This window comes from Antechinus flavipes, chromosome 2, assembly GCF_016432865.1.
Source record: "Antechinus flavipes isolate AdamAnt ecotype Samford, QLD, Australia chromosome 2, AdamAnt_v2, whole genome shotgun sequence".
Lineage (NCBI taxonomy): Eukaryota > Metazoa > Chordata > Mammalia > Dasyuromorphia > Dasyuridae > Antechinus > Antechinus flavipes.
Window position 1 is genome coordinate 681,509,613 of NC_067399.1, and position 22,805 is coordinate 681,532,417.

The window sequence follows — 22,805 nt, forward strand, 5'->3', positions numbered from 1 at the left end:
GCTCTCCAGAATGGTTGGATTCGTTCACAACTCCACCAACAATGCATTAGTGTCCCAGTTTTCCCGCATCCCCTCCAACATTCATCATTATTTTTTCCTGTCATCTTAGCCAATCTGACAGGTGTGTAGTGGTATCTCAGAGTTGTCTTAATTTGCATTTCTCTGATCAATAATGATTTGGAACACTCTTTCATATGAGTGGTAATAGTTTCAATCTCATCCTCTGAAAATTGTCTGTTCATATCCTTTGACCATTTATCAATTGGAGAATGGCTTGATTTCTTATAAATTTGAGTCAGTTCTCTATATATTTTGGAAATGAGGCCTTTATCAGAACCTTTAACTGTGAAAATGTTTTCCCAGTTTGTTGCTTCCCTTCTAATCTTGTTTGCATTAGTTTTATTTGTACAAAGGCTTTTTAATTTGATGTAATCGAAATTTTCTATTCTGTGATCAGTAATGGTCTCTAGTTCATCTTTGGTCACAAATTTCTTTCTCCTCCACAAGTCTGAGAGATAAACTATTCTATGTTCTTCTAATTTATTTATAATCTCATTTAAAGATAATTTTCAACATTCATTTTTAAATAAAATTTTAAGTTCCAAATGTTTTCTTTCTTCCATTCTCTCCACAATAGCAAGTGATCTGATATAGTTTATACATGCAATCATGTAAACCTTTTTCAACATTAGTCATGTTATGAAGGTAGAAATGGAACAAAAAGGAAGAGCCCCCAAAAGCTAAAAACCATAAAAATGTTATGCTTTGATCTGCTTTCAAACTCCATAGTTCTTTCTCTAAATGTGGATAGTACTTTGTGCTATGAGACTTTTACAATTGTCGTGGGTGAGTGCATCGCTGAGATGAGATAAATCTGTCATAGTTGATCATTGGACAATGTTGCTGCATGGTGTATGATGTTCTTCTAGTTCTCTATACTTCACTCAGCATCAGTTCATATAAATTTTTCCAGATTTTTCTGAAATCTGCCTACTCATCATTTTTTATAGAATGATATCATTCCATTACATTTATATGCAACTTGTTCAGCCGTTACCCAAATTGATGGACAGTCCCTCAATTTCAAATTCTTTGCAACCACAAAAAAATCTGCTATAAATATTTTTGTATATGTGGGTGCTTTCCCCTCTTTTATGATTTATTTAGAATACAAAACTAGTAGATCTGAATCAAAGGGTATGCAAAATCTGATAGCTCTTTGGGCACAATTTTAAATTGTTCTTCAGAATGGATGAATCAATTCACAGCTCAACCAAAACAATGTATTAGTGTCACAATTTTCTTTTCCAACATTTTATATTCTTGGAATTAATTGTTCTTTAAGTGTTTTGGTAGAATTCACTTGTGAATCCATCTAATCCTTAGAATTTTTTCTTAGGAAGATGATTGATAATTTATTCAATTTTTTCTCAAGATAGAGGTATTTGAGTATTCTATTTCTTCTCCTGTTAAGCTAGGCAGTTTATATTTTTGTAAATATTCATCTATTTCATTTAGCCAAATTTATTGGCTTATAATTGATAAAATAGTCCCTAATAATTTTTATCATTTCATCTTAATTGGTGGTGAATTAATCCTTTTCATTTTTGATACTGGTAATTTGGTTTTCTTCTTTTTAAAAATCAAATAAGCAGGTGGAGCCAAGATGGTAGAGAGTAGACAGGTCTTTGTCTGAAGGCTTCCTGACTTCCTTCAGAATCAAAATCAAATCAAGCCTCTGAACTGGCTTGAAGGAACAGAACCCACAAATATTTGAAGTGTAAGAATTTTCAGCAGAAGACACTTTGGAAGAACTTCAGGAAAGATCTGGAAAGGACTTCAATCAGGCAGGGGGTGGAAGGATGTAGCCTAGTACAGGTGCAGTGCAGGAAAACCCAGGGTGAAGAGGTGCCATGAACTGGAATTCTACTGACAGGCTATTAGCCAAAATAAATCATCATTGGCTACTCTGTCCTGGTTTCAAAGCCAGTAGATCAGTAGACTAGCTGTGAGACTTCCAACATGGCTACAGAAGGCAAATAGCCAGCTCCTAAACCCCAGCCTAACTTGGCCATGCCCATCCAACATGAGAAGGAAGCCAGTAGTACCAGCCCCAGGGCAGTGTAAAATCCCTGTTACTCTATAAAGGAAGTTTGGGACAATGTTCCCTGTGTCCTAGGAGCTGAATTCAACCTTTTTTTTAATCAACTTTTTTTTCATTATAACGTTTTATTTACAAGACATATGCATAGGTAATTTTTCAGCATTGACAGTTGCAAATCCTTTTGTTCCAACTTTTTCCCTCCTTCCCCCCATCCCTTCCCTGAGACGGTAGGTTGACCAATTCATGTTAAATATGTTTAAAAGTAAGTTAAATACAATATATGTATACATGCCCAAACAGTTATTTTGCTGTACAAAAAAGAGTCAGACTTTGAAATAGTGTACAATTAGCCTATGAAGGAAATAAAAAATACAGGCAGATAAAAATAGAGGGATTAGGAATTCTATGTAGTGGTTCATAGTCATCTCCCAGAGTTCTTTCCGAATGTAGCTGGTTCAGTTCATTACTGCTCTATTGGAACTGATTTGGTTCATGTCATTGTTGAAGAGGGTCACATCCATCAGAATTGATCATTATATAGTATTGTTGTTGAAATATATAATGATCTTCTGGTCCTGCTCATTTCACTCAACATCAGTTCATGTAAGTCTCTCCAGGCCTTTTGAAATCATCCTGTTTGACCTCAACCTTTAACAATGAGCAAAATCAATCTAAAAGAATCAGATCATAGATGGCTATTATGGAGACAGGGAAAACCTGATGAGGTGAAGCTTCAAAAGGTGATGATTCAAAAGAATCTTTTGAAAGATTTCAAAAAAAATATTAAAAGAGAGTTAGAAGAAAAATGGGAAAAAGAAATGACAGAATTGCAGGACAGTTTGGAAAAGGAAACAGAAATTGTCTGAAGAAAAGAATGTCTTAAAAAACACAGTTGGTGAAAAAGCAAATCTATATGTACATACACACACACACACACACACACACACACATTCACTGAAGAAAATGACTTCTTCAAAAAACAGAATTGGTGAAATGGAAAATAAAATCCAATGAACAAAACAATTCATTTAAAAGTTTAATTGGAGAGCCACAATCAGGATTACCCAGGCTTTAGCAGCTTCTATCTTAAAGGATCCAAGGGCCTGGAATCTGATATTATGAAAGGAGAATTTCACCTATTTCTGATGAAAAGACCAGAGTTGAACAACAACAACAAAAAATTTGATCTCCAACTACAGAACTCGAGAAGTAAAAAAGATAAATAGGAAAGAACTCACAAGAACTATATTTTTGTTATGGGTATACTTAGATAGTGCTGATATAATTTGATTTTATTATGATAATATGAAAAAGGAATTATAGGTAGAAAGGGGAATATATTGGAAAAAGAAGATAAAATAAGGGAAATTACAACTCACAGAGAGTTGTATGTATCAATTATAATAGATCTTGAGGGAAAGAAAGGAATTTTACTCTCATCAGATTTGGCTACAGAATATCAGACATATTTGGTTTCACAAAAATTTTTATTTCACCTTATAGGAAAGTGGGAGGGGAAAGGGGAAAAGAAAGGGGAAGGCTAATAGAAGGGAAAACAGAAGTAGAAGAGGAACGGTGTAAGAAAGGGGAAGGGGTTTTAAAAGGGGAGGGCTGTTTGAGGGAGGTGATGATCAGAAGCAAAATACAGAGGTAAACAGAATGTTAGAAAAGTTATGTATGATAAATTTTTGGAGAAAAGTAAATGGAGACAGAAAGGAGTATACTTTTTTTTTTTCTTGGTGGTTCATGGAACCTATAAAAAAAATGACTACGTATTAGGGCATAAAAACCTCAAAACCAAATGCAGAAAGGCAGAAATAGTAAATGCATATTTTTCAGATCATGATGAAATAAAAAATTTCATTTTAGTTTTACTTCTGCATAACATCAGCTAATCTTGGTCTTCATCCTTACCATGACTTCTTGTTCCTCCACTTCTTAGTTCTCTCCTAGACTATTCCCCATCTGACCTGTTAAGGAATCAATTCAATTATATAACCAAAGGCTATACTAATTCTTTGACTCTTTGTCCTAGTGTTAATAAAACCTTGTCAAAGATATCATGAGTTACTCTAGTAACTCATATCTTTGCTCCTGAAAGGGGTTGTGGAAAATCAGGTAATTTTGCTGATGGAATCCACTGAAATATATTGTATAATACCAATCAGGCCTTCAGTGTAGCAAGGTATTCTCTTAAACAATTCTCCTCAACATAACCAATCTGGTAAGTGTGAAATATCACTAAGTTGCTTTAATGTGCATGTTTCCAATCAATAATAATTTAAAGCATTTTAATTGTCTATTGAGTCCTCATCTCTGATATTGCCTTTGACCTTATCAATCACTCTCTTCTCCAGTGTTCTCTTTTTGGGTGTTTTTGATAGTACTCTCTTCTGGTTCTTCTATCCTTCTTATTACTCTTTCTAAGTGTCTATTGATGGATCTTCCTACAAGATGGGTAGAGCTCCCTTAGATCCAATTATTATCTATGGGCTAATATTTCTTAGCTGGATATATCTAACCTTAATTTATCTCTCTCTCTCTCTCTCTTTTTTTTTTTTAAGCTGAGGCAATTGGGGTTAAGTGACTTGCCCAGGGTCACATAACTAGGAAGTGTGAAGTGTCTGAAACCAGATTTGAACTCAGGTACTACTGACTTCAGGGCGGGTGCTCTATCCACTGCACCACCTAGCTTCCCCAATTTATCTCTTAATCTTTAACCACAACCTACTTCTAAAACTTCTTGAAATACATTTAGCTATCTCAAATATGAAATATCCAAGAGAGAGTTCATTGTCTTTGTTGTTACAACTTTCAAATCATCATTTTGACATGTTTTAAGAGAAATTGGAAAATCTACTTTTAAGATAGCTTTTTGTTGTTATTAAAAAACAACTGCCTCTGGGAAAATTGAGATAGTAATGCATTGTTGGTGGAGGTATGAACTGATCCCACCATTTTGGAGAGCATTTTGGAACTATGCTCAAAGGTCACACACTCAAACTACAAATACCCAGAAATCCAACCATTAGGTCTATATACCAAGGAATCTATTAAAAATGAAAAGTACTTACATGTGCAAACAGTGGACTATAAAAATGTAGTTATCCCAAAAGCTCAGTGCATTTATGGTTGGTTGATTATCTTTATTATGCACACACACACACACACACACACACACACACACACACAAACACACACACACACACACACCACACATACACATTCATACACATCAATTTCTATTTCAAATTAATCTAAAATATATCATCATAAGACCTCAAATAAGTTATTTTTCCCTCTCTGAATTTTATTTTTTTCTGAAAATGAGAATTTTGGAGTAGATAATTTTTGAAGACCACCTTCTACTCTTGCTAATGAAATATCCCTATTGTTTATACGATATAACTACTTGGAGAGAAAGATTTTTGTTGTGATAAATTCCCCAGATAAGAAAAAAAGATGTTTCTTTAGCAACCTGGTTGCCTTTAGAGTTAGGGAGAGTACTGGGGCATTGATATATTTGTAGTTACAAACAAATGGCATCGCCTCCCTTTTTTGGGACACATATCCTGCTATTACATAATTGCAGCCTTGATTGCTTCCTGAGGGGGCTGTGTAATGCTGGAGATTTATTTCAGGCTTACTCTGAAGGTGATGATGCTTTACGCTTGTCATTAAAAGCCAACAATCTAAACAAATCATTTCCCAGTGTGAATGCTCTCCCTTTTCCTCAGAGGCCAATAGCCAGTACATCCCTGATCAATTTGAGCCACCATCTATTTGACAGAGAAGAAATTCTGTTGGACAGGCTTCTCCTGTGATAGGCAGAAACAATATCTCTAGCTGCAGGAGTGCGCAACCATTTCAGTCTTTATCAAGGCTACTCTTTGAAAGCATAAGGGTTTCATGTATTAAAAGAGAAGGGAGAAGTATTTCACATCTCCTGGAGCTGACATAGTCATTTTCATTAAAAGCTAGCTGGATTTTTAAACATAGTAGAGGCACATTTTTTTTTTTACTACTTCCTTTTTTCTATAATTATTTGCTCATCTTTTCCTGACTTGATTTCCTGAGGGAAAAATATGACAACATTTGCCATTGGAGTGGTCTCTCCCCTGGGATGGATGGAAGCCTGGTTATTAGATTACTGTAATGATTATGATACTGTTGGTAACTCATTTTCATCTGAGAGTCTGAGGAGAAAAACTATCTTGTTGGAAGCTCATTTTCATCTGAGTGGCTTGGGAGAAAAACCATCCTGGATCCTCCTAGGGAGAGGATTATAACCACACTGTGTTTTCCCAGAGGGCTTTTCCTGTCAAAGACTTCAAAATATTTTTGCAGATGCCTGATGGTTTCTGTGACATCAACTAGAAGTGACTCGAGTAGAAAACATCTGGTTTTGCAGACAGGGATCAGAGATTTAGAGCCTGAATGAACTCAAAGTCATAGAAAGTTGCAGAAATTTGTCAGGAGGAACTTGTCTCCATTTAACTGTTGGTTCCCTTTGTCAAAATTAACTCTTTCCCCCCAAATCTGCCACATTTCTTGAGGATATCATCAATTGATATAGCATAGCTACCATTCTGTAGTGAGCCAAAATTATATGACCAGGACTCCTAATATGCCTCTATTGGTGGGTATTGAACCTCATCCATTATTGGTTCAAAATTAATGTTGAGTTGAATAAAACCGAAATTGGACTACATATCAATCAGAATGACCATTTGTATGTGTGTGTATATGTGTGTGACATTTAAGGAAATGATCCATATTTGAAAAAAAAATGATAATAATGGTGATGGTGATGGTGACTCTAATGAACATCATTCTTTAAAAAGCTCTTAAAACATAGATTTCTTGATGACTCTATAGTCAATTAAGTGCTTTCTGATTAGGTGCTCTCACATTGTAGTATGAAATACTTGGAAAGACATTAAGAAATAATGACGAATACAATGGCTTGATGTGTTTTGAAGTCAAATGCAATTAAAGTGAAGAATGAGAACAACAAAGAACATAGTGCCAAGAACAGCACAATGGTTTTGGAGTAAGAGACTCTATGAACTAGCTATGTACTAGTTCACTCTGTGATCAGGGACAAGTCATTTCACTTCTGAGATTCAGCTTCCCATTTATAAAGTTCAAACACTGATTTAGATGGCCTTTCATTTCTCTTCTACCTCAAAATTTATAATAATTTGATTTGATATTTTCTTGAAATCTCCTTAGAAAAAGTCATTTTTATATCTAATAAAATGAAAAAAAAATCATTGAGTCTCCCCGAAATCTTAACCCTAACTAGATACAGTGAGACTCCAAGAAAAGGTGGAGCAAATTCCTTTCATAGATTTTGTCTTAAACATTTTGTCTCTTCTCAGACACCAGTGAAATCCCATAGCAAAGATTAATAGCAGATTATTTGGTCTGCTATTGCATTGAAAAGTTTTAAGGTTCCTTTATCTTCTCTTCTCTATTTCTCAATATTTTTTTAACCATAGTCATCAATTTTTCCTCCTCATCTATGTTTTGTAAGTTTTTTCTGTTCTTCAATAAGACAGATCATTCTACCTGTGTCCTTGAAATCATCTCTTTCTAGTTCTTCCAGGCCCCTGTGCTGGTAGTAGTTTCCTTTCTTTAATGTTTCCAATCTCTTCTTTCCTTATCTATCTAAAAATAAGATCATAAAGTTAAACAGTCCTCTTATTTTCTATTTACCTCATCCCAATATCCTTCTATCCAATATGCTTCTGTCTAATCAGTTACTGCCAAATTTGACAATATAACCATTATCTTATGTCTCCACCTGTTCATGTCCATTTCCCTTCTTGACTCTTATAGTATTACTTCTGTCTGAACAAATCTATTGAAATTATTACTATCTTGGGTTGTAGAAGTCAGTTTCTGATACTTTTGTGACTAAAGTTCTCTTTGAGACACAAAGCACACAGAAAGATGTTGGGGTGATGGTGGTCCTTTGTTTAATTATTTTGCTCATTGTTCCCATCTAGATGATTGGAGAACTTGAGTAGATTGTCCTAAGAACAGGATTGTCACTAGTTCTCAATGTCACAGACATTGCCTCAAAAAGGCCCAGATACAAATAATTGTATTTGCAATAGAAAATAATCACATAGTTCATGAAGAGTAGTATTACAAACCAATGAGCATCCTTTTCTCACCTCAATCCTCTGAAATCTCTGCAGTCTCTGTGACTTACATGACTTTCCTGGGTAGAATTCCACCAAATAGTACCTGTCAGAAGAAAGAACAAAGCGGTGGGGTGGAAAAAGAATTGTGTACTGAGAAGATATATTCATGTGAGGGAAAATAAATAAGATCCAGAAAAGGAAAACACAGTGAAGAATGTTGTTGAAGATCAAACAAGAGAGGAAGAGAAGCAAATTATGTTTTCCAAGAATATTTTAGAACCCCTGGACAGAAAAAAAGAAGTGGAAGAATTTTCAAAAAATAACTAATAGATCAAGCCCAGAAGTATGAATAAGCAGGGATGGACAACTTTAATTATTCAAATATGACTATCAATCACCATCTTTAAAAAGCAGAGAAGCTAATAATTAAAAAAAATAAATTAATGCTTAGTTCAATCTTCAAAACTTCGAGGAGTCAAAAGTTACACATTCTATATTGGATATGATATTTATTAACACAGCCAGACTGTTTGAGTTAGACATTTTGACAATCTCAGGTGATATGACTGGTCTCTTTTAGAGTTTATTATGAGGAAAGGGAATAAAGTGAAGAACAATCTAACAGATATCTTTTGTATCAGAAGCAGAGATTCCAAAGTATTCAGAGCATATAAGTATGATAAGTATGATCCCATTGGCCACATTTGGACATCTAGGCCTCTATTCTGAAGGTGTGTGTGTGTGTGTGTGTGTGGTGTGTGTGCATGCGTGCGTGTGTGTTTTCTTAGTGATAAATTCAATGCATCCAGAATTCGGATTTCTTGGTAATTATTTAAGGCTCAAGGCCATATATCACAATGAAATCTGGAAAAGCTGCATTATTCCTCAAACTGTCATCTCCTCTTCAAACCACTACTTGTAGAAAATCTCTACATTCACGCACAATGATCATGGCAGATTGACTCTTACTGCTTGATGATGATCAGCTCTTAGTATGATGCCTCCAAGTAAAGTCACAGGAGCTGAAAGCTATTGGAAGTCTTACTGACAGAGAATTTGTGCGTTTCTTCAGAGTCATAAGGATACTTCTTCAAATCCATGGGCATGAAGAGCAACCATTAGACATCAAAGTTTTTGAAAAATCATTTTCTTTTTAATATAATGAATAAAATAATGATTAGGTTGAGTGGAAAAGCATATTTGTCACTGAATGTCCCCATCTTTTCTTTACCTATCACCAGAGAGGTCATCAGGGAAAGAGGGGTAGAAGTCTATGAAAAAACCAAAAGTTTGGGGGATTCTCAAAATCTATGTTAGAGGCAGAAAATATTTTTCTAGTCATATTTTTAACTTGGCATTCTTTCTCACCATCTCTGATGGAATGAAGAAGAATAGGAGGAAAATGAAAAATAGATAAGTTTTTGAGGTTTCTCATAAATAAAATGAAAGCTGCAATTACAGGGGAAATGCAGTTTGAAAACAGTTATGAAAGCAGCTTTGCCAAGTTAAGATATTTTGGAAGAAGAGACCCCAGATCAAACAATCAATCATATATTCTGAAGTATCAAAGGAATTCCAGGAGATGGGAAGCTGGGTCTCCATTGATTCCAAATGCCACCTCCCACAAGCCTGAACTCTTTGCTGCTCTCCTTTAGCAGATCCAATGGCTTAAGATCATCCAAGGAAATCAAGCATCATTTCACTATGTAAATAAAATGATGCTGATGAATTATTCATATGCAAGAACAGTATTTTTGAATGCACTCCCAAGTGTCAGAATATGGAATACAGTATGTCTTTCTCCAGACATTTTGGAATATTTATGAAAACAATTCATAAAATTAAATCCCATTAGTTCTAGATTAGCACTTGACATTTGTCAAACTAATAACATCTGCTTGCTAGAGGGGACACCCTCAGCCCCAATAAGACTTAATGGGTACTTTTGTGCTAAATTGTCAGCAATGCTATTTTTCTTCCTCCTATAATAAATTAATTTATTTGAGGAGGACTACATTTCTATCCTAACATGTAACCTACCTTGTATCTGTCTGTGGATAAACAGCTGTTCTGTCTCTTTAAATAACAATAGCAGACATGTTATAAAAAGCATAGGGAGAGAGAGAGACAGACAGAGTCAGAGACAGACAGACAGACATGGGCATGGGCATGAGCATTCAGTATCAGGGCTTTTTTAACTCTTGAAAGGGCCAACTTCCCAAATGTCATAAGCATCGATTCTTTTTAACATTCTGCCCAGCTTTGATGCATTAAGATTGATGTGATTATATGGTTATTTGGAGAAAAACATGACTTAATGAACCTATCAGTGGCTCTTTAACAAGATTCTACCTGGCCCTAAAAGTGCTGTTCATGGAGCTCTATCTGCCATGCAACTCTGATTACCCATTTGTTGAACATTCATCCATCAATAAGAGTCATGTCAGGAGATCTGTTTATTAGAGAATTCAGGTAACCAGCATCTGATGATATCAGCGGCTACAGAGTGGAGAATGAGATTTGTGGGGATATTCAGGGTGATAAACACCACCATGAGAACAAGAACTGGATAAAAATGATTTTACTTAACTTTCCAAATAATCTGACCTAGAATGTGACATTTTGAACAGCTATTCTAGGCAGTGCCATCTTAAAGTATAGACAGAACTCTTCCTTAGGATTGCCAGGAAAGTCCTGCTGTCCCAAGACCCATTGACATTGGGTCCCAAGACCCAATGATATTCCCATTGACATGGAAATATAAGGGATAGTATAGGAATAGCTTCATTAAGATGGATATACCCAGACTCTATGAAATCATTGCTCCTGCAATCATAATCCAGTATTGAGAGTTCCTGATCAATCATCACTCCAAAGGTAAGATGATTTTTGATCTCAAAACAGGTAGCCCATGAGAATGCTTTTGGCTCAGTGATATTATAGAGAAGGAGTATGGAAGCAAAAGATGGACAAAATGGGAGTGTTTTCCTGCACTTATGAACAGATCTTTCCTGTGGCTGGTGACAGCAGAAGTGACAGAAAATGCTGAGCTCTTGGATGGTATCTGTCACATCAACCACATAATTGAGAGGCACTCATTAAAAACCCACGTATGCAGAATCACATTTGTCACTGTATAGAATATTTGGAGGGCCTTCATTTCTCTAATTGAGTGACATACTTATTTTATACAAACACAAGTTGTTTCTATTCAATGACCTCACTTTGTACCAGAAAGTTCCATGCTTCCCTTGGCAATTATGTAATTTGCCACTGTGAATGCTAAACTTGCTATGATTTTCAGACAGTAGGACATTTTCTATTCCTCATCTCCACCTCTCTGGTGCTGTCTATATTATTCATCTGAGTGGCATGGTGATGATAGATTTATACAATCAGAATAGCTCTGAGCCCCCAGCTACCAAAGCCACTCCAAACCAGATAATATTGATGTCAATATAATGCATCTTTCAGATAAGTATGTTCAGTACCATATAACAATTTGTTTGTTTTGCATTGAATCAACAAAAAGAAGAAATACATCCTAGAAAATTTGACATACCCCGAGATTATCCTAGACCAAGGTCAACTTTAATGGTAAAAAGGCTATACAGCAAATCCATGAATTCCATGGAAGGAAAAAAGCACAGTTTACTTTATTGATCTTTGCATATTCAGTTCTTCAAGTAAACAGCATTTGGCACAAAATTCAGTAGACTTCTTATCTGAAGTTCAGTTCCATGACATAGATGTAGGCGTATTCATTAAGAAGACTTGAATTTAAATTCAACCTCAAACACAATAGCTAGGTTACTCTAGACAAATCATTTGAACTCTTTCTACTTCAGTTTCCTCCTCTGTAAAGTGGAGGTAATAACAGCCCATACTTCACAGGGTTGTTGGGAAGACTGAATGAGATAATGTCTATAAAAGGCTTATCATGGTGACTTATCATAAGTAGTTACTTAATCGATACTTATCCCTCTTTTCATCCCCTCCACCATGGTCTTATCATTGTCTACTGCAACTTCCTCTTAGCTCTCACATCTGAATAATAGCTTCTCTACAATGCTCTCTGGCCGTTTTGCCATCAGATGACTTTAGGGTCATCTACATTTAGAGGTTTCACTAGTGAGGTGGGATGGGAGGATGACCTCCCAGTTACCTACAGCAATGATATTATTATATGGGATGACTTAGGGAATCCACCAACAAGTTGGTTTATAAACCACCTTTCTGAATTCTTGTATTTTCATCTTAGTGATATTTGAAAGGTTTACCCAGATGCCCTCTGCTTTATTGTCCAAGAGATTATTCTATTTATCCCATTTTGGCTTGCTTCATAGCTTACAAACCAATAGATTAAACATAGTATTTATGGCTTTGTCCTCTATTTTACAGTGTAATGTATCAATCATCGCTGCAATAGAATAAAGTCTCTGATTAAATATTTATTGAATTTTAAAATGTGCTACATAGGGCTATAAATTAGTAAGCTCGGGGAGCTTATTTCTCCCACTTCTCTTTGTTTTTTGCCAAAGTTCTCACCTTAAATATAGTGAACGTGGCCTAGTAATTATTCTGGATTCTTTTAAAGACTCATTTCAAAAGAGCAGAGGACAGAAGAAAAGGGAAGAAGTTTCCCTTCTAGGCAAACTAAGGTAGACAAAAATTAAATTATTTGTCTAGAGTCTCACAGCTATTAAGTATTTAAATTCAGTTTCCTGACTTAGGGCTTGTGGCCTGTTCCTGGTGACAAGGAGAATAATGGCTAAGTCCTAACTAGAGAAACTCAACTGATGAACCTTATCTAATAGAATGGGATATACTTCAAACCTAGGTGTTAAAATGGCTAAATAGAGTGAAGGACTTGGCTAGGAGATCTGAGTCAAAGTCATAGTTCTCAAACTACTTTTCTCTAACCACAGATTAATTACTTTCCTAAGTTGCATCTTACTTCCCATATCTATAATAGGGAAATTAAAATCTATTCTCTCTGAGGCCCTTCTAGATATTCCAAATTAGCATATTATGTAGTTATATGTATTGGCTACATAATCCTTTACCCACTTGTCCACAATAGAGTGGAAAGAATGCTAGGCAGTGCATCAGAAGAGCTGGGGTCGAGTTCTGTCTCTGCTTCTAGCTCCAGGATTGGGGCTGCCATTTCCCTGTTTCTTGTGTCACTTTCTTCATCTTTAAAATGTGGGATTTGTGCTGAGATTCAAATCAATAAATATTTAGCAAAGATATACTAGTGCTGAGCTCTATATAGAGCACTGGTTGGAAGAAAAGAGAAGGAAAAGGAAATACTCCCCCAACACACACACACACACACACACACACACACTCACACACACACACACTCAAACACTCAAAAACACACACACTCAGTCACACATCACACACACACACACTCACACACACTCATACACATACACACACTCACTCACACACACACACACACTCAAACACTCAAAAACACACACACACTCAGTCACACACACACACTCACACACACTCATACACATACACACACACACTCACACTCACACTCACACACACACCACCACCACCACCACACCACATACACACTCCAGCAATTGACAATCTGGTTTCAATTTGACCTTTAATATCTCTTCTAGGCTTAATCTTTTATCATTCACCAACCAGCCAATTATAGCAAAGTTCAGGAGTATCCCCAAATTATCACGTCGATGAGTTGCCATCCCCTTGATCCATACTCATAAGATGCCAGGTGGGTTTTGAACAGCTTGAACCCTTCTTTACAGAAATTTTGAAAACTTGCCATTCTAAGCTGTGAGCAGAGCTAGTAACTGGATTGAAATGTGGATTTTCCTTGTTTTTAAGCTTATCCTCCCTATTTGCCCTGCAATACTGTCTCTTAAAAACAAAGAAAAACAAACCAAACCAAAACAACAATAATATTCCCCAGGATCCTAGGGATCTGGGAATGATAGAGAAAGGAGAGTTCTTTTTTTTTTTCTAAAGGAAGACTATTCATTTCTCACAGATTTGATGAGTAATACCAAGATGTTGGAGAACACGTCTCCTTTCTTGGAGAAGGAATCACTGAGCAGTGATAACTGAAACCCCTAGAGACCAAACATAATACCTGAACTGCGTTGGAGGTACCTGAAGGTTGGTGTCCTGACTCAGTTGCATGAGGAGACAACTTCTCTTCTTCACTGCCTTGTGGCATTATGATGACAGACCGCTTTGATGACTAGAGATCTGTCCTGGACAATGCTGTTTGGGTCCCAGCTTTCCATAGAAAAAGGAGGTCCCAGAGCTAAAGGTATATCAAGGGACTGAACCATGATGAGCATGAGCAAACTTCGAGCCTGCCATCATCCTTACTAATGTGTAGAATCTGAAGCTTTAGACTGGGAAGAGAATTGAATCTTTTTATTACAAAGTGTATTTTTAAAAGTATAATAATTTTCAGGGAACTCCAAATTTCAGGATTTCATATTAAATCTGATGACTCTGACTATCTAAGGAAAAGTAGCTAGCTCAACTGAGTGTGAGGATGCCTCTCTATAGTCAATCAATCAAGTGCACTGACTCTCCTGGGCAGGTTGCCCCACCAGATGGCACCACAAGTCTGGGAGTCTATTAGATACCTGGGGGAGGGTTAGAAGGGCCCCTCACAAAATTCAATTGGAGGGAGACAAAAAAACTGCCTTGCTTATTTATGGGCTTCTAGGAATCTTTATTATTAGTATTAGTATTGTTTTAAAGGCATGGTGGCAATCTTCTTATTTCAGTATAATTCCTAAATCCCACTTGGTCCCTAGGAGACCCTAATAACTATTGCTTAGCCATTCTTTTGCCAAGATAGACCAATATCTTGTCATTAGTCTCCATATGGTCAACTATGGGGGTGCTAATTCTTCCTCGAAGCAACAATTTTTATTCTACCTCCCAAAAGTCCCTAGAAAATTTAAAAACAAAAAAATGAATTTTGTTGCTGCTGCTGCTGCTGCTGCTGCTTCATTTTGTTTTTGCTTTCACTGTATTTGAAGTAGGGATAAAGATTTCTCTCCACCTGATGAAAATTGTTGGCTTGAAAGCTCTTTCCTTTACACAGTTTTAAAGACATAATCTGTGCCATAACTTGATCTTTGTACACATAACTCTAGGTGGAAATGCAAAAGCAAAAATTATTGGTATTATTCTTGTTGAATTGAGCCCAAGCTGTGTCATGCTTTAGCAAGGATGTTCAAATTCATATGTGATCTGAGTGCAAGACGCTGGGAAACCTGAGCTCACTCTTAGGGAGTTTAAATAAACTGGTTGTGATTTCAGCCAACATTTCCTAAATGTTCTTTTCTGCTCTATACTGGGACCAAGATCCTGATCTCAGAGAGGTTACAGTCCACGGTGGGGGAAGGATTGTCTTCTGTGTGCAGGATATATAATGCAAAGTTAGATGTTACAGGGTAAAGGAGAAATCCAGACAGGGTTCTAGAGCAATCTGAAAAGGGAAAGAATGCTAATGGATTAGTAAAGGATCCTGAAGAAGACCTTATCTGTTCTGGGCCTTCAAGGAAAAGAAAAACGTATTTTTAGTTGACCCAGAATGTTTAATTCAAGCAAAGAGCAGATGGTAATGGATTGCAGGCATGGGAGAGGACCTGTGAAAGAACAGGGATTTAGGAGATTAGGAAACACCTGGCAATGCAGGGCAGGAAAGCCCAGGCAGCAGGGTGAAATAAGACTGGATGGAGACTAATTTTCTAAAGTGCTTGGTGCTTTATCATGACCCTCTAACAGTCATTTGTCCCCATTCACAAAGAGGGAGGTCTCATAGGGTCTCAAACCTAGAAGTGATTAGGCCCTGAATACCATCTAGCTTCATCTTCCTTATTTGAAAGATGCATAAACTGAGGTCCAAGGAGGTGAATCGACTTCAGTTCCCTCAGACAGTAAGCATAAGAGAGAGGAATGAAGCCCATATTCTTTCTACTGTAGCCAGTGCGGTAAGGGGCAGTCATCTCATTGGCAGTGAAAGGCCTGGGATGATTGGCTGGCTTCTGTCTCCCAAACCACCTCATTTCTCCCAGCAGCTGCTCATTCACCTTTACGTGGCTAGAACAAAACTGAGTCTCAAAAGGAAAACTACATCTGCTTTTAAATCTACAGGGCATTCGAATGGCTTTCTGTTCCTAGAAATACCCCTGTCATGCTGTTTGAAAGCACCTGCTTGGAATTCTATTTTGCTGGGAGGAAAAGAAGTGTACGTCTCTGCACAATAAGGCTAGTTGTCCTACTCAGCCCAAGGCACTGTGAAGGGAAAGCCTGTAGCAGTGTTTGAGTTAGAGTTGGATGCTTCCCCAACAACAGCCCCAGAGAGGGCCCTTCCTCCCTAGTATCCCTAAGCTAGCTGTCTAGGCTTGGCCACTACCCTCCATCTTCTTTTCATTTCTGTTGGCAACTTCTGAAGTTTCTCCTCAAATGATATTTGGATTTGGATCCTTAAACAAAGGCAGTTCATCCCCGTGGTGTGTCAGCAGGAAGCTCACTGCATTTCTGGACAGCTCATAAACAAAGCTCACTTGGCTTCAGGATTCTCAGGGAGGAAGCTGACATATGGTAGCGTGTTGCTCTTCAGAACTTCCGTTATCTCTAAGGACACACTTTACTTCTACAAACAATAAAAGGAAATCTGTGGAAAACAGTTGACTTTTCAAGTTTCAAACACTTACAAAACAGCCGACATGGGTTTGAGTTCCAGCAATAAATATACAAATGATCTCACCAAGGGAGATGTAAATATTCACTTGGCTCTTCCTCTCAGTTCTGACAGGCGGATGCTCAGAAATTCATGCTTTGGATTTTCAAGGAAAATGGGCATTTGAACTTGGCACGGACACGGTCATTACTATCCTCTCTTTCAAGCCCATCAGAGCCATGCCGGTTTCTCAAAATATAAAATCAATTAGCTTTTACACTCACACATAAAGTCTCTTCAAACATGACTGGAGTATAGAAGGAGCCCAATGAATCATGCATGAGAAGACAAAGGCAAATTTTGTTGTTTGAGGATTTTTGAACCTTGGAAAAGCCAATGGCTCTTCTAATCTTCTTCTAAATGTTTTGGGGACATCAGAATATTAATCTGGGAATGGACAGTTGATGTCCCCAAGGTTAAGCGATAAGATTTGTTTTTGAAATTAATCATCTAGTCCAACCTTCTTATTTTATAAGTGAGGAAACTGACTCTCCAAATCTTTTCTTGATGTTAGAAAAGCAAACCATTCAATGTCAAGTTTATATTAAGGTTATTGCTGTCGTTTGGATAAAATGGCACCTCCTGTTGTAAAACCAGGTGGGAAGAAATGAAGCTATTTGGCTGGAGTATTCTTCATCTAACTCAGGCACTGGGATCACATGTGAATAATGACTAGAAGGAGATTTGGAAATGGTTTCATCCAACCTTCTAATTTTTCAGTGGAGCATGTTAGTGACAAAGACAAAACTTAAGTGTAATTCCAATGACGTGTAATATTTGCGATCTGGAAGGAAATTTAGAAATTCTTCTACCCCATCTCTCAATATATGCATATACTCCTATGTATCAAGGAAGATCTATGCCAGAGGAAGGAGGAGATTTGTCCAGAATCCTATAACTATTCATTACCAGAATGGGGATTTGAGCTCAGTTTCTCAGTGCCTGCCTCATATACATTCTTTGGATTACTTTCATTCTTCAGCAGAAAGCTGAAGAGTTTACTTAGCGCTCATCTATGGAAAAGTATCTCAGAAAGGAATTCATTTGCAGCCATCTTTATTCATCAACCAATCATTGAGAAATCATATCTTGGTGTCACTGAACTGGACTCTAGGATCTTGTTTAATTCTGAATGTTATAAATCATTTACTCTTCCTTAAAGGAAGACCTAGAATTAGAGCCAGTTAGGTGGCACAATAGATAGAGCACCTGGTCTGAAATCAAGAAGACATGAGTTCAAATCTGACCTCAGACATGTCACTTAACTCTCTTTGCCTCAGTTCCTATATATAAAATGAGCTGAAGAAGGAGATGGTAAATCACTCCAATATCTTTGCCAAGAAAACCCCAAATGGGGTCATCATCAAGGGTTGAATATGACTAAAGGACAACAAAAGAAACACTACATAATCTATTGTTGCTGTTCATTTTATTTATTTTTTATAAAGCTTTTATTCAGGGCAGAAACTTAAATCGCATCCCCTTTATATCCCTCAATGATAAGCTAACTGAAATAAATTTAGTGAGCACAAAGTGATTAGGGTTAAATAAGTTGGTATACAACTCTACTGGCTGTGGGAGGATCACTTGTTTTGGGTCAAGATGCTAGGATCCAGATACTGGCTCTGAAAGTCTTTATCTGTGTGACTCAGGAGAAATTCCTCCACTTTTCTAGGCTGCAGTTTTATCCTGAGTAAAATAAATAAATCCATATTACCTACCTCACTGAAGACTCAAAAGGAATTTAATAAAGTATTAAGAGCTAATAAAATAGAAATTATTACTCTAATTTCTTGCAGTTATTTAAGGAACACCTATTGACTCATGGCTGTTTGTCACAATATTATCTTCTCCAAGATAACTGGAGTTAAATAACTCATCCAAGTCCCACAGCTAGTGTTTGCAGGAATATAACAAAACCTCTAGAATTTTGGGTTTAGTCTGTTTGATTTGTCATACCTTCAATAAAAATATGAAAGCTCAAAGTTGAGGGTAGACTTAAGATTGCTATAATGAACTTTGCTTGGGGCAGTTTGAATTTGAGAAGTTAAATACATCATCCCGGAGAAAATCACAAAAGGTAGAACATGGCTATATATGTAAATTTAGGTGCCATCTTCATAATGACTAAAATTGAATCCTTTGGATTACACCTAATGAGATCAACAAGGGAGAAAGCAAAGAGAAGAAAAGGGAAGAGAGTGGAAGAGAAAAGAGGAGTTGAGAGGAGAAGAAAATAAAGGAGAGGAGAGGAAAAGAAAGAAAAGGAGGAAAGAGGGTTTAGTTACACTTATTGGCACAAGAGGAATGTTAGCTTAATAAAAGAGTTTGAGAAAAAAAGTAATTATAGAGATAAAAAAGAGAAGAAAGGAAAGAGAGAATGTCTGAAGAAAAGATTAGGTTTCTCTGTTCGATGTGAATCCCTTCAGGAGTAATTCTGTTTACTCCTATTGATGATCTTAGCCACGTGTGGTACAATAACCATGAAAAAAATTTTTTTTTCTGTCACATACCACAAATGTGGCTCTTGGAATTGTAACTGGGTGTTCCTTGGTTCCTATCATAATCTGAAATTCCATCTTACCTCAATGAGACACTGGGCATATATTTAAAAGGAGAGATTCTAATCTGTTCGATTCCAATCTGTATAGCAGTCTTCCCAAAATGGGATATTAAGGGGATCTGGTTTAACTGCAACTTTGAGGCAGAGCAACTGTCCCAGAGTCTGATGGATGTCTAAGAGACCCTTAGTGTCCTCATCTTTTTAGCTGATTACATACCCTATAATATACTTAATTTTCCAGACAAGATATTTTACTCTCCCCTTCCCTATACATACTTTTTGTCCTGTGCCTTAGTGTTCTAAGGGCCACACAAGTGGATGGAACAGCCAAAAACTACTTCTACTCAAAAGAAAATCTAGGCTCATGCTATGAGGGGAGGCTAGAGTGTCATCTCCCTACATGAAGACTGAATGGACAAAATCTTAGCTTCTATAGTAAAGGATCTATTTTTTTCTTAGCAACAATCAAGACTGAAAACTTGATTTATTTCCAGTAGTAAAGTTATTTGGAGTACATAGTCCTCTATCCTTGCATTCTTCCTTTCTCTGAGTAAGAGTCTCACTGAGACACCCTCATATCTCTCCCAGTGATTCACTGAAGGGCCCATGTGGTCCACCCAGTCTGTAGATACCAATTTTCTGTAGTGTTTAAGAGGAAATCAATGATCAAGCCCTATGATTGGGAATCTTTTAGATTCTGAAAACCCATCATTTTCAACATACTGGAAACAAACAGCAAATTACATTTCAATTCTAGCCAAAACACAACTGGGGTCAGGTTACACTATGAGAGAAAATAGACTAGGAAGGTTACCTACAATTCAGGCAGAGAGTTTGCCCCTGTTTCCCCTTTTAAGCTCAGTTACATTATATTTACTCATCTACACCAAGAACAACATATTGTCTGGGACAACAATCAAGGAGAATCCCTATAGGTTTCTGGATACTGCTTGGGATATATTGCTTTAAGGGCTAATTCTGAGAGGGAGGAATACAGCAGGATATTATTTTTTTTAAATAATCTTGATGAATGATTTTTGTTTCCATATTATTTACTTTCCCAATAAAAACCTCCTCCCCTCAAAGAGAGACATCCTTTATAACAAAGTATTAAAGAAGCCAAAAAATCAGTTTAATCAAAGCAACCAAAACATCCATCAAATCTGGCATTATATATATTGTTTTATTCCCATAATCCACCACTTACACACATATACGGGGGAACGATCCCTTTTATTATCTTTGATTTAAGGCCAAACTTGGTCACTCCAGTTATATACTATTCAGTTTGGATTGTTGTTATTGTTTCTCTTCTAATCATTAATATTGTCACATTTATCATGGACATTGTTTTCCAGGTTTGTTTACATCACTCCTCATCCATCCATAGAAACCTTCCCAGGCTTCTCTGTATCCATCACCTTTCTTGTTTCTTAGAGAAGAGAATATTCCATTACATTCATGTGTACAACACATTGACAATTGCCAATCAGTGTATATCTGTGGTCTAGAAATTTTCAAGAGCTTTCATAAGTGCTGTTTATTGGGCTTTTGGTTATAGATAATGAAGCTGGATAGTAGATAGAAAGTTTGCTGAGTGAGTTTGAATCCTGTTTCAAACACTTAGTAGCTATGAGAGCTTAGAGAAGTTCTATGTGAGATTGAGTTTCTCCATTTGCAAAATGGGAATTATACAAAAGTGTCTATTTCAAAATGTTGTCAGAATAACAAAAAAAATACGTACAATACTTAACCCATTAAATACACTATAACTTTTAGTTATTATTGTTATGGGGTATGACCAAAAATCTAAAACAATGGGATGGTACATTGTCTTTTGATTATTTAAGGCAGTTAAAAAAGTCAGAGATACTTGATTGAAGTTGCCAAATGGATTTTAACATCCTGTCTTTAGCTGCCTACTTTATAGCATTGATATCAGAATAATTTTGCATCTATGTAATATATGTGTGTGTGTATATATATGTATATATGTATATACATACACACACACATATATTACATAGATGTATATGCTTTTGTAGTTCTTTGGAGTCTGTAAAATAATTTATTTTCATTGTTTTCTTTGATTCTAGCAACTTTGTGAGGTAAGGAATAGATATTATTGTTCTCATTTTATAGAAGGAAAAATTCAGTGAGAGAAACTAAGTGATTTGTTCAAGGTTGCCTAGTTAGTTAGCATCAGAGCCACAATTCAAAGCCAGCCTTCTCTCATTTTCAGTTTGTGCTCCTTCTAAAAAATCAATCCAGCTTAGGAAGAGAGAAACTTTGAAGCCAAAGGAAGAGCAGATGAGGCACTTCACTGTCATAGGAAAGTTTGTATTCTGAACTGACTGACTAGGTGATTCCAGAAATCTGCAAATCTCCAGTACCACAAGGCGTCTGATTGAAAATGAATGACAAGCTTCAAGTCAGGCTCTATAAGGTGCCAGTGTCCTAAAAATGAGAGGTAATAAATTCTTACATCCAAACCTGAGGAGTCTCAGACCAGGGAAACCATTAATTATCTTAATCATTCAAGTTTCAGGATCTCTACCATCTACTTGCTTTCACTAGGACTCCGTTTTCCTATGGCCTCCACTTTGCATGTGATGGAACTGGAGTCATTAAGTCCACAAATGTCCCATCATCAATGACCAGAACCACAGCCTAAGTTCATGGAAGACAGAAAATTTGAGAGATGAGCTGATGTTGCCTTCAGAAATAAGAGTTGATTTCAAAAATAATGTTCTGAGAAAAAAACTTCCCTGCTATAGCTGTGAGGGTATCTGAAAGACAGAAACAAAATGATTGAGATGAAAATTGAAAGTTTTTATATTTCTTCTCTCCTTTGCTATCATAAATTCCTGTGGCTTAAGAGGGAATTCGAAGGAAAATGGGGAAATTATATTGATTGAATGATTGATTCATTTATTTTGATCAGTTTATAAGACATCTAATAAATAAAAAAAGAGACAGGGCTCTGCCAACAGAACCCCCACCACAGCCCGACACAGATTCTTTTTTTTGTCTTTTCTTTTTTAAAGGTTAGTTTTCTTCTACGAGCTGAAAGAAAATGGGTTTCAGATAGAAGTGGCAATCAAAACCGATTTAAAAATGACTTTTGGGGAGAATTTCTTCGGTCGATGCTTGGGAGAGGAATAGAAAGGTTTCAGAGCCAGAACAAAGGAAAATCATTTTAAGTGCTACCCTGAACACTTTATT

At 36.6% G+C, this 22,805-nt stretch overlaps 1 long non-coding RNA gene across 1 annotated transcript in view; it reads left to right on the forward strand.

Moving 5' to 3' along the window:
* Nucleotides 1-22,805, forward strand: part of LOC127547218 (uncharacterized) — a 98,133-nt gene that overhangs the window by 64,883 nt on the left and 10,445 nt on the right. The window contains exon 2 of the long non-coding RNA XR_007950096.1: nucleotides 14,294-14,421. This is a non-coding gene — a long non-coding RNA (uncharacterized LOC127547218). The remainder of the gene's footprint in view (nucleotides 1-14,293; nucleotides 14,422-22,805) is intronic.